This window comes from Bacillus rossius, assembly GCF_032445375.1.
Source record: "Bacillus rossius redtenbacheri isolate Brsri chromosome 4 unlocalized genomic scaffold, Brsri_v3 Brsri_v3_scf4_1, whole genome shotgun sequence".
NCBI lineage: Eukaryota > Metazoa > Arthropoda > Insecta > Phasmatodea > Bacillidae > Bacillus > Bacillus rossius.
In genome coordinates, this window is record NW_026962010.1 from 27,527,149 (window position 1) to 27,541,952 (window position 14,804).

A 14,804-nucleotide genomic window follows, 5' to 3' on the forward strand; every position below is an offset into this window, starting at 1 on the left:
CTTGTTATGTATTAATGCATGATTATTAAACAATTAAAACAACTGTAACAAGTAAAATATTAAAACGTAACATCTTTGCTTTTGGCATTGCATTTAAAAGATTTGTAGCTGTACTTTTGTATTTTCATAACTTTACACTTCTTGTCAAAAATAAAAAACATTGTAGAAGAATATTGTTATTTTTTTTAAACAAACAAGGGTAGTTCAGTGGTAAACCACATGAGTGCTTACTACGGGCCTAGGCAAAGTTTGCCCACAATTTCCCTGAAATGTGTGTCTAAATAACATGCAAAATCATTAAATAATAAACTATCTTCAATATGATGTAATTCCTGAATGTATGAATGTTCCTGGCCATGCCCACCGAGGATGATGACACTGCTCTGCACACACAGCAACTGCATGTTGCCGCTGAGGGGCAGCACCGAGCACTTGAGTGGAGCCACGACAGGCGGCAGCAACAGGAACTGCAAAACAATTAACTAATTTTCAATGTTCCATTTGGAAACATTCTTACCCAACACATTGAGAGTATTTCAATAATGAAACCAGTTTTTACCAACTGATTCCCAATGTTTTTGCATAACACATAGTTAAATTCACAGTTTCCTACCTATTTTCACCACACCTGTATATCTAAATGTTTTTAAACAAATATATTTTATATTACTTTTCTTTCTTAAGATATAAACCATTTTGACTAAACAAAAGTAAAATGAAATAAGATCCTGCAATACAATCCTATATCATAGGTAAGTGAACAAAATGAAACTTGAGACAACATAAATATGTTTGCACAATAATACTTTTAACAAAACATTACCTATTTCATCAAGTTATAATACAAAAGAATCAAAATGCAAAAATATAAACAAATGTACCTCTTTACTCAGACATTTGTAGAAGGCTGCATTATTAGAAAGTACATGTAAAATTTCTTCATTTAATTGACATTTGTTTACAAGTTGGAAACAAAATGCCAGGGCCTGTAGGTATGTGAAGGATTAAAGAAACTGCAATGGAATGGCTTAGCAACAAATGAAGATATCATTGAATTATTCATTAGTAGCCATAACACTGAGTGCAAAAATCATAAAATATTCATTCCAGCCAAACAAAACTATTATTAAACGGTACAATCAAGTTCACGAATTTCAAAAACCCACATGAAACAATGTGTGTAAAAATCATTTCAAAACAGCTAATTGAAATGCCGGATGATGAACTCGTTCCTGATGGCCATGGCGCGCCCAGGTCGCAGAGGAACTGGTGGGATTGGCACATCATTGTTGGCCTGTAACAAACCAATCAATATATTAGAATGCAGGCAATAATTGTTTATAGGTAGATTATCATTACTGTAGTGTAAATGGAGCGAATGTCACACCTGTCTACCAACAATTTGATGTTATTCTGAAGAACAGTCTGCATTCAGTGGAAAAACTTACAATTCCACTTTGTTTTTAAATATTTCCTCACATTTACATTTTCTTAAAATCATACTTTCAGAACATACTATTAAACCTTATGTACCTACACAAATATTAGATGAGTTGGTTACATTGGCCATGTCAACAAATCATGAATACAAGTGAACAGTTGGTTAGCTATGTTAGCAATGCTATACATTAGAAAGAATGGAAAGTACTTATAAGGTTTAAGTTCTGTATCACATATCCATGTTTTTCCTTTGATCCTGATGGCAGGATCCTGTATACATTGATCCTCAGATAATTGAAGTTTGCTGTTTTCAATTACTATGTCACTAGGTAATGGACAAAAAAAAACACTTGTCATGTAACAATTAATTATGATCTATTATATATATATATGTGTGTGTGTGTGTGAGTGAGTGTGTGTGTGTATGCATGCATGCATGTATGTATCAACACACACAAATAAGGCATTTCCACAAGACCAGAGACATAATTTGTTTGTATAGCAAAATTCTAGGTTTAATGTCAAGGATCTTTTGACATAGTAATTTAAAACAGCATTATGTACCACATGATGAATTCAGAGCCAAGGAATTAACTTGGTAAGGTGATATGGAATAATTACCATGTAGGTGACCTAACCAATAACACTATTTCCAGGTTATTTACATGTACCTAACCTTGCAAAACAGACCTTTTTCTTAATATCATACACACATCCTTACAACTTCTAAAAGCTATAAAATTCTCAAAGCTACTTAAGGTATCAATTTAATTCGATAATACAAAAATGTCAGGAAATTGACACAATAATTTGAGGATTTTAATTTTACATAATAAAGGGTGGCTTTTAGAATTACCAGATTCAAGAAAATGCTCTTGACAAATTGAAATACATTACAATCAAGCTACCTACATTAAAGAACTATGTGCTAACATGAATATTGTATTAAATATTAAAATAAATACAAACTAGACATATTATTACAATTTATCTCACAGTTCACATTTCATATTAAGGTCTGTCACGAAACATGATTCAACATGCCTTAACAATGTTTACCTACGTACCTGTATACTTCTCCCCGAGCACCGCCGGGGCTTTTGATTTTAATGTGGGTGCAGACACTCCTGTATCACCGGGAAAGTGTTAAAATCGTAGCTTGTTCAATCGAAATTCATCGCCAGTGGGAAACCGTATCAGATTTCGTGCATGTTGCGCTAAACCGACAGAGATACGTCTGATCATTCGGGAAACTGTGGACTCGCTACCGTCTGTCACCATCTGTAAATAGTATTTCACATTGCACCGATATGTGCCTATGCAAATCACAAATTAAACACCACATACTGAAGTGCAAAATAGGCTAACCTAGGCAAAGAGTGAGAGATGGTATTATTGTAAACAAAAGGTATTGGTTAGTAACTATGATTTCTACTGCCTATCTGGAAACTGCCTGTTGCGTAAAATCGCAAGGCAATTAGCAACTGCAGGACAGGCGGTAGCGGTAATCCTCGACGACTCCGTGGTTCTTCAAACACTAGCAAAGGCAGAATGTGATGCCGAACAACATCCTTGGTAAAACGATATCGTCGTTTGAACTGCACGTCACTAAACCACTCTCGTGGATTTTCAAAATCCCTCAAATACCGACGTGGATCCCTGGCAACGTTTCTTTCTTCATTTTCTAGAAATACTTCATCAATTAAATCAAGAAATTCCACAACAATTGGTTCTAATAACGCAGCCATCTTGAATTTTTTTCCATATTTCACTCCGAGGGCCCTCGGAGTGCCCTCGGAGTGTGGTTGCGCGTACACTCCAACTATCCTTCGTTTTTACTCGGTTTCATTCGGATATTACTTCGTTTTTACTCCGTTCTCGACTGTGCAATGAAAATGCCTCCACTCAAACTCCACTCGCACTCGGAGAATTCTCGGAACGACTCTGCAAGCCGCCCTAAGTCTTACACTCACACACATGTTGGCAGGATGAAACGACAACATCTTCTTGCAGGTCGAATGACAGCTGAAGGCACGAGCTGTTGCACGCCTTTTATATATATAGGCTCATACTTACACTTCGAGTGCCATTTCAGCATTATATGCGAGTTTGTACAGGCACATACTCGTTAAAACTTGACATGTAGCTGCTCGTCATACAATAAACTAAACTTGCGAAAGGAAGGACAGCCATAGTCGGTCTGCAGGTCGAAAATTTCAAATGGTGCTTCACACAACTTGCTTAGACATTACTTCTGCTCAGGTCCGAATACATAAATCATGCCACACGGATTCGGCAGTAGCAAATCGTCTAGAGTGTTTTTCACTTGATGGTATGGAATTTTTTTTTTTCCCACTCCAGGCTATGGTAATATTTGCATAGCAATTCGTTTGAGCATTTCCTATTCCAACCAATAATTTCCAGGGATACAGAGGTAGGAAGAAACTGATTCGAGTCCTCCCGTTGTCCTCGTAATCTCCTTGCCAATTTCCTTGGGCACGCATCCATTTTTGATCAGGAAACCATGCAGGATACAACTAAATCAATATCCCAAACGAAACAGTATTACTGTGAGAATTTTCACAAGCTTGTCTTGGCAATTGTACGATGCAATCCTACCGTGAAGTATCAGACAAACAGCATAGGTGTCTGTTAGAATATTTCCACTTGTCGATATCTTGATCCTACAGTCAATGAGTTTTGAATTTATTCGATCATTGCATTTGGAAACATCAAACACAATTAACAAAGCCTTGTTCTTGAAACTGTCGGTAATCAGTATCGGTGACTGTCCACTGAAACACGGCATACATTTGATATGCGAGAAGAAATCTTTTGTTTTAAAGTCCATATTCATATCAACATACGGATAACTTTCGCAGTTTAAAAATATTTTTACATTACGTATTTGACAGTTATCGAATACGAAGCGGCTCACTCCTGCATTGAGCTCTCTTCTGGTCTGAAGCCCGCCGATGATGTATTTTGGTATTTCCATAGCAAAGCTGGCTATTACTATTCAATTGATATGCTGACTATGAGATAAGTCAGGATAGGTTTCTAGGCTTCTATATCGGCATGTTACATCAACGTTCTTGCCATTTTCTATGTTCTTCAACATCTCGATACGTTCAACCGTGCTCACTTGGATGTGAGGCAGCATCCACTCGATAGACTGTAGTGTTAGCGAGAAATCCTGTGGGTTTTCTGCAGCAGCGACAATTGCATTATTTGCGTGTTGGTTAGAAGCAGTACGAGTTCTTGTTTCGAATTAATGATTATATGCTTGTAATCTTCAACGAATGCAAGAAGCATGGACAGAGGAACACAAGCTAAGAACTTTTCTCCGGCTTAAACAGGAAGCTTATATTCATTCTCGAGAGACCAACTGGCCATATTTGCAGCATAAAGTTCATTTAGTGTGAGCGAAAGGTAATATTTCATAGCAGATGTTATGCCTTCACCTCTCGTCTGGTCTACCTCGATGCCATTGAGTACAAAGTATTGCACTCGATTTGGTGAAGAATACTGTTGCAAGATATTGTAGTCGTTGTCGGATGCGTGCCATGCGCTTTTGTCAGAGATCCTCTTAAACATAGAAAATACTGCGAAGGTAAAGTACAGATATCTTGGTGCTGTAAAGTAATGCGTACTTCTGAAGGTAGTGCGTACGGCCCGAGCAGGAAAGGCTGGTACTCGTGCAATTCCATTTTCGTAATGCTGTCATAAAAAATGACTGGATCTTCCACATTGAGGATTTTGTCTTCCATATCTATTCACCACTTGTCCAATACTAAGACGATACTTTATGCTGTCAGGTGTTAATGCACCGATGTCTGGTAGAGAACTGATCTTTTTCACGCCAATGCTATTTCTTTTATAACTGTTTGGAGTCAAAAACTTTATGCCCATCGCTTCAAGTGCAGGTGTAATGTAATTTCTTTGTCTTGAAAATTCACCAAGCGTCTTCGGTGGTCAACGATTCTGACGACGACTTCGTGTGTGTGCGTACTACACGATGACTGGAATGTAAATAATACTTTGCAGCATTTCGACCAGTTAATATCCTGGCGGGACCATTGGTGAAAATTCGTGCGGCATCAAGTTTATTCTTCTGTTGATATACCATCCACTTGCCAAACTACAGTATATTCTTATAACATACATGGGTAATATGTTTACTGCACGCGTAGATATGTACATTCTTTCTGCATTGGGCACCTTTGCTTCTAATCTTTGCATCGAAACAATGGTCCCAGTTTTTCGTAAATATGACATTTTCGCTGCTTGTTAAAATTATTGTTTGGTTGTTTGGATTTCCATGCAGTTGAAATTCTACATCCTGTGGTAACTTTTACCTGACGTAATTTTTAATGTCGTCAATATCGTAAGAGCCAACTGATAACTGTATTTATTCAGTGGTCTCATCACTATTCAGGATGCAGATCATGCAATTTTCTTCGTCGATATTCGGTATGGCATTATACGTTTGGAAATCTAAGAGTCCAATACTCCATTCACAGTCTATCTAAATCCAAAGGCTGGAAACAGACTGCCCACAGCTCTGAAGCATTACCTGTCAACGATTGTGTTATCGACATGACTTATTTTTTATATCTGTACATTTATTTTATAAGCAAAAACATTTTGCTAGCTGCAATTTTTTTTAGTTAGAAAGCGAAAACACAAGTGACTGCAGTTTATTTGCAGTTTATTTCGTTCGACATCTGTTCGGTTTCTTAATTGTAGAATAATTTAGTGGTCCGACCCAGGTACCATCTAAGTTCTGGCAGAGGTTTAAGATTTTCAAAACTGTCGAAGTACTCAGCCATTTTTCCAGACTTCATGTACGCTACCCAGTGTGTGCTCCAACCCAAATCAGACACATCTAAATTAATAATAGTTCAATCAAGAGACTTTGGCTTTTTCGCACGTTTATTTCTCATGCCTCGACCTAATTTGTGAGGCTGCAAGTAGTGTAATGCGCATTTTTCCCTTATGGTAATGGCTTTCATGCTGGTATTATGATATTTTACTTCCTATAACTGCTTGCGTTCACTCTTTGAAGTGTTGACTGCCAGCACTTTACCGGTCGTCGCACCGATGAGGCCATAGAGAGCATCCAATGCAGGCAAAATCAAGGGAAGAAATCCTCCAATAATCTTTTTCCGAGAAATTTTAGGCCTATACGTTTCTAGGATTTTGCACACCTGCACCAGTCTTGCATTTGGTTTTGCATGAATTAGTCTTCGACTTGTTGGAGCTGGCTCGACGAGCGTCCATTCCTAATATATTCTTAGCCTTCATGATTTTGGTTACACCCAACACCGCGATTGTTTCTCCTAGTCCTGCATCTTGCGATTTACTTATATCTTCGACTTCCTGCGCCAATACCTCGAAGCTCGGTGCCTTGATTCCAGATACTTTTTGAGGGAGTAGGCAATATCGTGATAGTAGTATAGTTTGGCCGGTCCGAGATCAGGGTTCAGGGTGTGGAGCCGGAGCCGGTGTCCGCCATCTTGGATTGTGAAGTCACGGCGGCCATTTGGATGTGTGTGACCTTGACCTTTGACCTTGACTTTGACCCCGACGGCCATTTTTGATCCGCCATTTTGTATTATAACATTTTGTTCTAGAAAATTCCGACGATGTGTTTTCCGCCATTTTGAATTATGACGTCACCGTTGCAATTTTCGTTACGGTTGCCATCTTTAACTTTTATATTTATTATCCGATTTTAATAAAAAAAATTAAAAATTTATAAAAAAATTCAATTAATAAAATTTTAATAAATTTCCTATAAAAAACAAACATTTACGACACGGAGTTCGTAGTCCTCGGTTCGAACCCAGCGAGTGCAAAAAAAAAAAATTAAAAATTAGCGACAGGCTCCTTCCTCAATGGTGGATGCAGGCAGACTGACTCCCACCACTTTTTTTCAAAGCATATATATCGTCACCTAGTATGACCTCATGTCCGCCATCTTGTCTTCGATGCTGGAAGCCAACATCATTGTATCGTCGGCTAGAGTGCGCTGACGCCATGTTAGTTTAATTCTTACCTGCTAGAGTGCAGTAATCATTTATTATTGCTGTGACACCCGCCATCTTGAAATTTGGACACCATCTTGAAAATCTGTAATTATTTAGCTAGAAATTCGGGAAAAGTTCAAAAATTCAATAAATAAATCACTCATTAATTTACATATTGATTCGATCCGCTCCTGTCCTCGGTTCGATCCTCGATCGATGCAATAATGTTAAATTTTATGAAAAAATAATAATAGCTTCAATAAACCATGTTCAACATTGTTAAAGAGACATTAAATCCTCTACTACCATCATCCTATAAGACATCAAGACCACCATATTGGAAATTCGTAATTGTAATGCTAGAGATTCGGGAAAAAGTTCAAAATTCATTAAATAAATTTCTAATCTATATACTGATTGATTAGATCGACTAAGGTCCTAGGTTTGATCCCTGGCCGATACAAAACAACTTTAATTTTAAAAAAGTACCAGAAAAGTGTAAGGTTCGAGAAATAAAACACCAGAAAGTCTTTTACAAACATAATATTTATTACACAATTTCTATCCTACTACAGAATCACTTGCGAAAGCCAGCAATCTTCTAAACATTTAGCCCTGCATAGACGTGCAACGACTACTTCTAAGCTCCAACAGCTCCAAATGCTCCAAATAGCTCCAACAGCTCCAACAGCTCCAAATGCTCCAACTACCTTTTCTTTCAACAGCTCCAATGATATTGGGCTACAATGCTACGAGTCTAAGAGACTACGAGGCTAAAAGGCTACGAGTCTAAAAGGATCTAGCTGGTTCCGAGTAATACATGGCTGCGAGACTGCATGACTAAAAGACTGCATGGCTACGAAACTACATGTCTATGAAGCTACAAGGATACAAGTCTACTCGGCTACAACACGCAATATACGCAATTTACACGCAATGAATGTAATGATAACACAGTACACTCAGGAAACTGAACGTACACACAGTACACACAGGAAACGGAACGTACACACAGTACACACACAGGAAACAGAACGTACACACAGTACACACAGGAAACAGAACGTACACACAGTACACACAGGAAACGGAACGTACACACAGTACACATAGGAAACGGAACGTACACTCAGTACACACAGGAAACGGAACGTACACACAGTACACACAGGAAACGGAACGTACACACAGTACACACAGGAAACGGAAAGTACACACAGTACATACAGGAAACGGAACGTACACACAGTACACACAGGAAACGGAATGTACACACAGTACACACAGAAAACGGAACGTACACACAGTACACACAGGAAACGGAACGTACACACAGTACACACAGGAAACGGAACGTACATACACATACAGTAGCGGAAACACACACACAGGCTTAGTTGGAAATCAGAATACAAGAAATAAAAACATTAAATTTTTACTTTCAATATTTTATAACTTCTCAACATTACACAAATACAATTAAATAAGGCATTATTGTATGTAGCCAGCTTTCCTCAGTTCTTTGAGTATGAAGGATATTTCTTTGATGCACGGATAGTTTCCTGCACAAAGCGAGCCATGTAGAAGTTTTAGCCGATCAACCAATATGTTTGGATCTTTCCATGATGTGTAATCAATCTCTTCTACCACCATCTTACTCGCTTGTTTATTATAAATACTTTTAATATCACAATCGTTCCAGTGATCATAATAAACATTATCAGATTTATTTATTATATCACGACGTTTCCATCGTTTCGGTCTCAGGACATAACCACATTCTTCGATCTTGTCAGTTCTAGGTGCTTCATCACAGTCTATGCCTTTGTCAACAGCTTCAGAGTCACTGTAACAATCACTGTAGAAGACATCCTCTTCACCCAGATTACCGTATGAATTCGCTATCGATGATGTTGAAGTGTCTTCATCGTCTTCATGCTTCCTTTTTAGGAGTCCATCATTTTTACAAAGAATGGAGGATCTACTGAATATAGGCTTGAATGTATTCTCACTTTTCACGGTGTTGATACTTCCATTAGTTTCTGTCTTCCCGAAGCCATTAGCATCCTTTATTTATGTTCTTTCTCGCGATCGGGTGAGCTAATACCATCACGCTCAGGACAAGGAAAATTATTGTCGTAATGCAGATCACTTTTCTTTAGTCTAGTGGATCCATCGGTGTCCTCTATGCCGTAAGTAGTCTTGACTTTACATGTTCTACCATGTCTTTTTAAGCTGTCAATTTGTGTTAACAACCTGCTACAACGATTACAGCTTAACATGTTGCGTAGTGGGTTTCTAGGACATTCCTTCTCATGACAAAATCCTTGCCACAGTATCTACAGCGGCTTCCTTCCGATTCAGCTGCAGATAACAAACCATGATCCATGGTAGCTTCTGTGACTAATGTTAGATACAAACTGTCAGTTTTCTCCAATTGGAACCATTTCTTAAATAGAATTTTTTAAATATTTCATCAGCGAGAGTTAAGTTATCTAATGAAAAGCAAATTGATGCAAGTAGTTCTGGCTGTCATCAACAGATGTCGCCACGTGTTGCTTGCAGGTAAATAATATCTATTTCATTAATGCGGGATGCGGAATGCTCACTATCGATCACAAAGGAAGATTGGTTTCACCAGACTCCAAGGAGAAGGATGTTCGTCCTTCCTGTTAGTGCTTCTTAGATTTCTCAGAGATTATTATTATTCGACTAAGTAATGATTTTTTTTTTAAATTTCCACCTGATAAAAATATTACAAGTGATGATTAAGTAGCAGAAGTTCACTAATTAAATGTAACCTTGAATAAAAATGGCATGCCTCATTAAGTAAAAAAATCATTCATGCAGAGATCACTTTTCTCATCAGTAACCAGAAGCACTCGGAGAAAACCATCAGATGTCTAGTCGGGAATAATCAGAAGCACCCAGAGAAAACCATCAAAATATTGTCAAGAATAATCGGAAGCACACTGAGAGATCCACCATAATATTGTCAAGAATAAGCGGAAGCACTCGGGGAAAACCATCAAATGTCTTGTCAGGAATAATCAGAAGCACCCAGAGAAAACCATCAAAATAAGGTCAAGAATAATCAGGAGCACCCGGAGAAAACTATCATAATATTGACAAGAATAATCAGGAGCACACGGAGAAATCCACCATAATATTGTCAAGAATAATCAGGAGCACACGGAGAAATCCACCATAATATTGCGGCTGAATCGGAAGGATGCCGCTGTAGATACTGTGGCAACGATTTTGTCATGAGAAGGAATGCTAGACGTCATGAGTAGAATGATTGTGCTAGAAACCCACTACGCAACATGTTAAGCTGTAATCGTTGTAGCAGGTAGTTAACACGAATTGACAGCTTAAAAAGACATTGTAGAATATGTAAAGCCAAGACTACTTACGGCATAGAGGACACCGATGGATCCACTAGACTAAAGAAGAGTGATCTGCATTACGACAATAATTTTCCTTGTCCTGAGCGTGATGGTATTAGCTCACCCGATCGCGAGAAAGAACATAAATTGAAGGATGCTAATGGCTTCGGGAAGACTGAAACTAATGGAAGTATCAACACCGTGAAAAGTGAGAATACATTTAAGCCTATATTCAGTAGATCCTCCATTCTTTGTAAAAATGATGGACTCCTAAAAAGGAAGCATGAAGACGATGAAGACACTTCGACATCATCGATAGCGAATTCATACGGTAATCTGGGTGAAGAGGATGTCTTCTACAGTGATTGTTACAGTGACTCTGAGGCTGTTGACAAAGTCATAGACTGTGATGAAGCACCTAGAGCTGACAAGATCGAAGAATGTTGTGATTTCCTGAGACCGAAACGATGGAAACGTCGTGTTATAATAAATAAATCTGATAATGCTTATTATAATCACTGGGACGATTGTGATATTAAAAGTATTTATAATAAACAAGCAAGTAAGATGGTGGTAGAAGAGATTGATTCCACATCATGGAAAGATCCAAACATATTGGTTGATCGGCTAAGACTTCTACATGGCTCGCTTTGTGCAGGAAACTATCCGTGCATCAAAGAAATATCCTTCATACTCAAAGAACTGAGGAAAGCTGGCTACATACAATAATGCCTTCTTTTACTTGCATTTGTGTAATGTTGAGAAGTTATAAAATATTGAAAGTAAAAATTTAATGTTTTTATTTCTTGTATTCTGATTTACAACTAAGCCTGTGTGTCTGTTTCCGCTACTGTATGTGTATGTGTACGTTCCATTTCCAGTGTGTACTGCGTGTACGTTCCGTTTTCTGTGTGTACTGTGTGTACGTTCCGTTTCCTGTGTGTACTGTGTGTACGTTCCGTTTCCTGTGTGTACTGTGTGTACGTACCGTTTCCTGTGTGTACTGAGTGTATGTTCCGTTTCCTGTGTGTACTGAGTGTACGTTCCGTTTCCTATGTGTACTGTGTGTACGTTCCGTTTCCTGTGTGTACTGTGTGTATGTTCCGTTTCCTGTGTGTGTACTTTGTGTACGTTCCGTTTCCTGTGTGTACTGTGTGTACGTTCCGTTTCCTGTGTGTGTACTGTGTGTACGTTCCGTTTCCTGTGTGTACTGTGTGTACGTTCAGTTTCCTGTGTGTACTGTGTGTACGTTCCGTTTTCTGTGTGTACTGTATGTACATTCCGTTTCCTGTGTGTACTGTGTGTACGTTCCGTTTTCTGTGTGTACTGTGTGTACGTTCCGTTTCCTGTTTGTTCTGTTTGTACTTTCCGTTTCCTGTGTGTATTGTGTGTACGTTCCGTTTCCTGTGTGTACTGTGTGTACGTTCCGTTTCCTGTGTGTACTGTGTGTACGTTCCGTTTCCTGTGTGTACTGTGTGTACGTTCCGTTTCCTGTGTGTACTGTGTGTACGTTCCGTTTCCTGTGTGTGTACTGTGTGTACGTTCCGTTTCCTGTGTGTACTGTGTGGACGTTCAGTTTCCTGTGTGTACGTTCAGTTTCCTGTGTGTAGTGTGTAATCATTACATTTATTGCGTGTAAATTGCGTACATTGCGTGTTGGAGCCGAGTAGACTTGTATCGTTGTAGCTTCATAGACATGTATTTTCGTAGCCATGCGGTCTTTTAGTCATGCAGTCTCGCAGCCATGTATAACTCGGAACCAGCTAGATCCTTTGAGACTCGTAGCCTTGTAGCGTCGTAGTCTCTTAGACTCGTAGCATTGTAGCCCAATATCTTTGGAGCTATTGAAAGAAAAGGTAGTTGGAGCATTTGGAGCTGTTGGAGCTGTTGGAGCCATTTGGAGCATTTGGAGCTGTTGGAGCTTAGAAGTAGTCGTTGCACGTCTATGCAGGGCTAAATGTTTATAAGATTGCTGGCTTTCACAAGTGATTCTGTAGTAGGATTGAAATTGTGATATAAATATTATGTTTGTAAATGACTTTGTGGTGTTTTATTTCTCGATCCTTGCACATTTTTGGCACTTTTTTAAAATTAAAGTTGTTTTGTATCGGCCAGGGATCGAACCAAGGACCTTAGTCCTTCTAATCAATCAGTATATAGATTACAAATTTATTTAATGAATTTTGAACTTTTTCCCGAATCTCTAGCATTACAATTACGAATTTCCAATATGGTGGTCTTGATGTCATATAAGATGATGGTAGTAGAGGATTCAAAGTCTCTTTAAGAATGTTGAACATGGTTTATTGAAGCTATTATTAATTTTTCATAAAATTTAACATTATTGCATCGATCGAGGATCGAACCGAGGACAGGATCCTATCGAATCAATATGTAAATTAATGAGTGATTTATTTATTGAATTTTGGAACTTTTCCCGAATTTCTAGCTAAATAATTACGGATTTTCAAGATGGTGTCCAAATTTTAAGATGGCGGGTGTCACAGCAATAATAAATTATTACTGCACTCTAGCGGGTAAGAATTAAACTAACATGGCGTCAGCGCACTCTAGCCGACGATACAATGATGATGGCTTCCAGCATCAAAGAAAAGATGGCGGACATGACGTCATACTAGGTGACGATATATATGCTTTGAAAAAAAGTGGTGGGAGTCAGTCTGCCTGCATCCACCATTGAGGAAGGAGCCTGTCGCCATTTTTAATTATTTTTTTGCACTCGCCAGGTTCGAACCGAGTACTCCGATCTCCGTGTCGTAAATGTTTGTTTTTTATAGGAAATTTATAAAAATTTTATTAATTGAATTTTTTTATAAATTTTAAAAAAATTTTCATTAAAATCGGATAATAAATAAAAAAGTTAAAGATGGAGACCGTAACGAAAATTGCGACGGTGACGTCATAATTCAAAATGGCGGAAAACACATCGCCGGAATTTTCTAGAACAAAATGACATCATACAAAATGGCGGATCAAAAATGGCGGATCAAAAATGGCCGTCGGGGTCAAAGTCAAGGTCATAGGTCAAGGTCACACACATCCAAGATGGCCGCCGTGACGTCACTATCCAAGATGGCGGACACCGGCTCCGGCTCCACACCCTGAACCCTGATCTCGGACCGGCCAAACTATACTACTCGTGATGCTTGCACTTTTTGTCAAGGGTATTAATGCCTACATGACTGAGATCTAGTTGTTCGGATAGTTTCGTTTCCTGGACCACAGATTATGTAGCTTGTAATGTGTATCTCGAAAGGCAGATTGTTTATCAGCTATTTCACAAGTCCTGCAAGTATGTGTATTTTGTTCTTATCTCTTCGAGTCATTACGCACAACTGAGCCGAAAGTATAAACGTGTTTGCTTTTATACGATTTTGCCAGTACAATGCAAGTCGTCAAGGAAGAAGTGTGCTTACCCTTGCGCATTACGCAAGATGACGTATTTAGTGCGCGCGAATCCCAGCATGGCTTGTTATTGCATTCTACCGCACGATGCATAACGGCAGGCCCGTCCAACTGGGGGAAAACATAAGTTATACTGAGATAGCTGGAAGAACCAAATGCTCTTAGGTTCGAAAGTGTGTCCCTCTATTCCAAGACTCTGCAACAGCCAAAGTACCACTGTACAGCTACGGTTCTACGATCGGTTAATGGCCTGGAATATTTTTCATTAAATTATAATGCAGATGCAGTGTCTGCAAGCGAAGAAAAAGCCAATTATATGTAGTATTTCGGCGATGTAGTGCGAGAAGCAAGGACTAATACAAACGTACTTTTCAATGGGCAGACACGTCAAAGTAGACTGCATTTACCTGTGTCAGACGTACATTCTTATTCCAAAATATCTCCTACGAGACAATCCAAACATCATAGTACTTTTTCACATGGATAAACTTAATTTATGTCACACTTATGACGATCA

At 38.6% G+C, this 14,804-nt stretch overlaps 1 long non-coding RNA gene across 1 annotated transcript; it reads right to left on the reverse strand.

The window, feature by feature from the left end:
* Positions 1-259: 259 nt before the first annotated feature.
* LOC134541606 (uncharacterized) lies at positions 260-3,349 on the reverse strand. The gene is made up of 3 exons (XR_010076663.1): positions 2,508-3,349; positions 1,167-1,294; positions 260-467 (listed from the first exon to the last, which is right to left on the reverse strand). It is a non-coding gene; the product is annotated as an uncharacterized LOC134541606 (long non-coding RNA).
* Between the last annotated feature and the right edge of the window lie 11,455 nt (positions 3,350-14,804).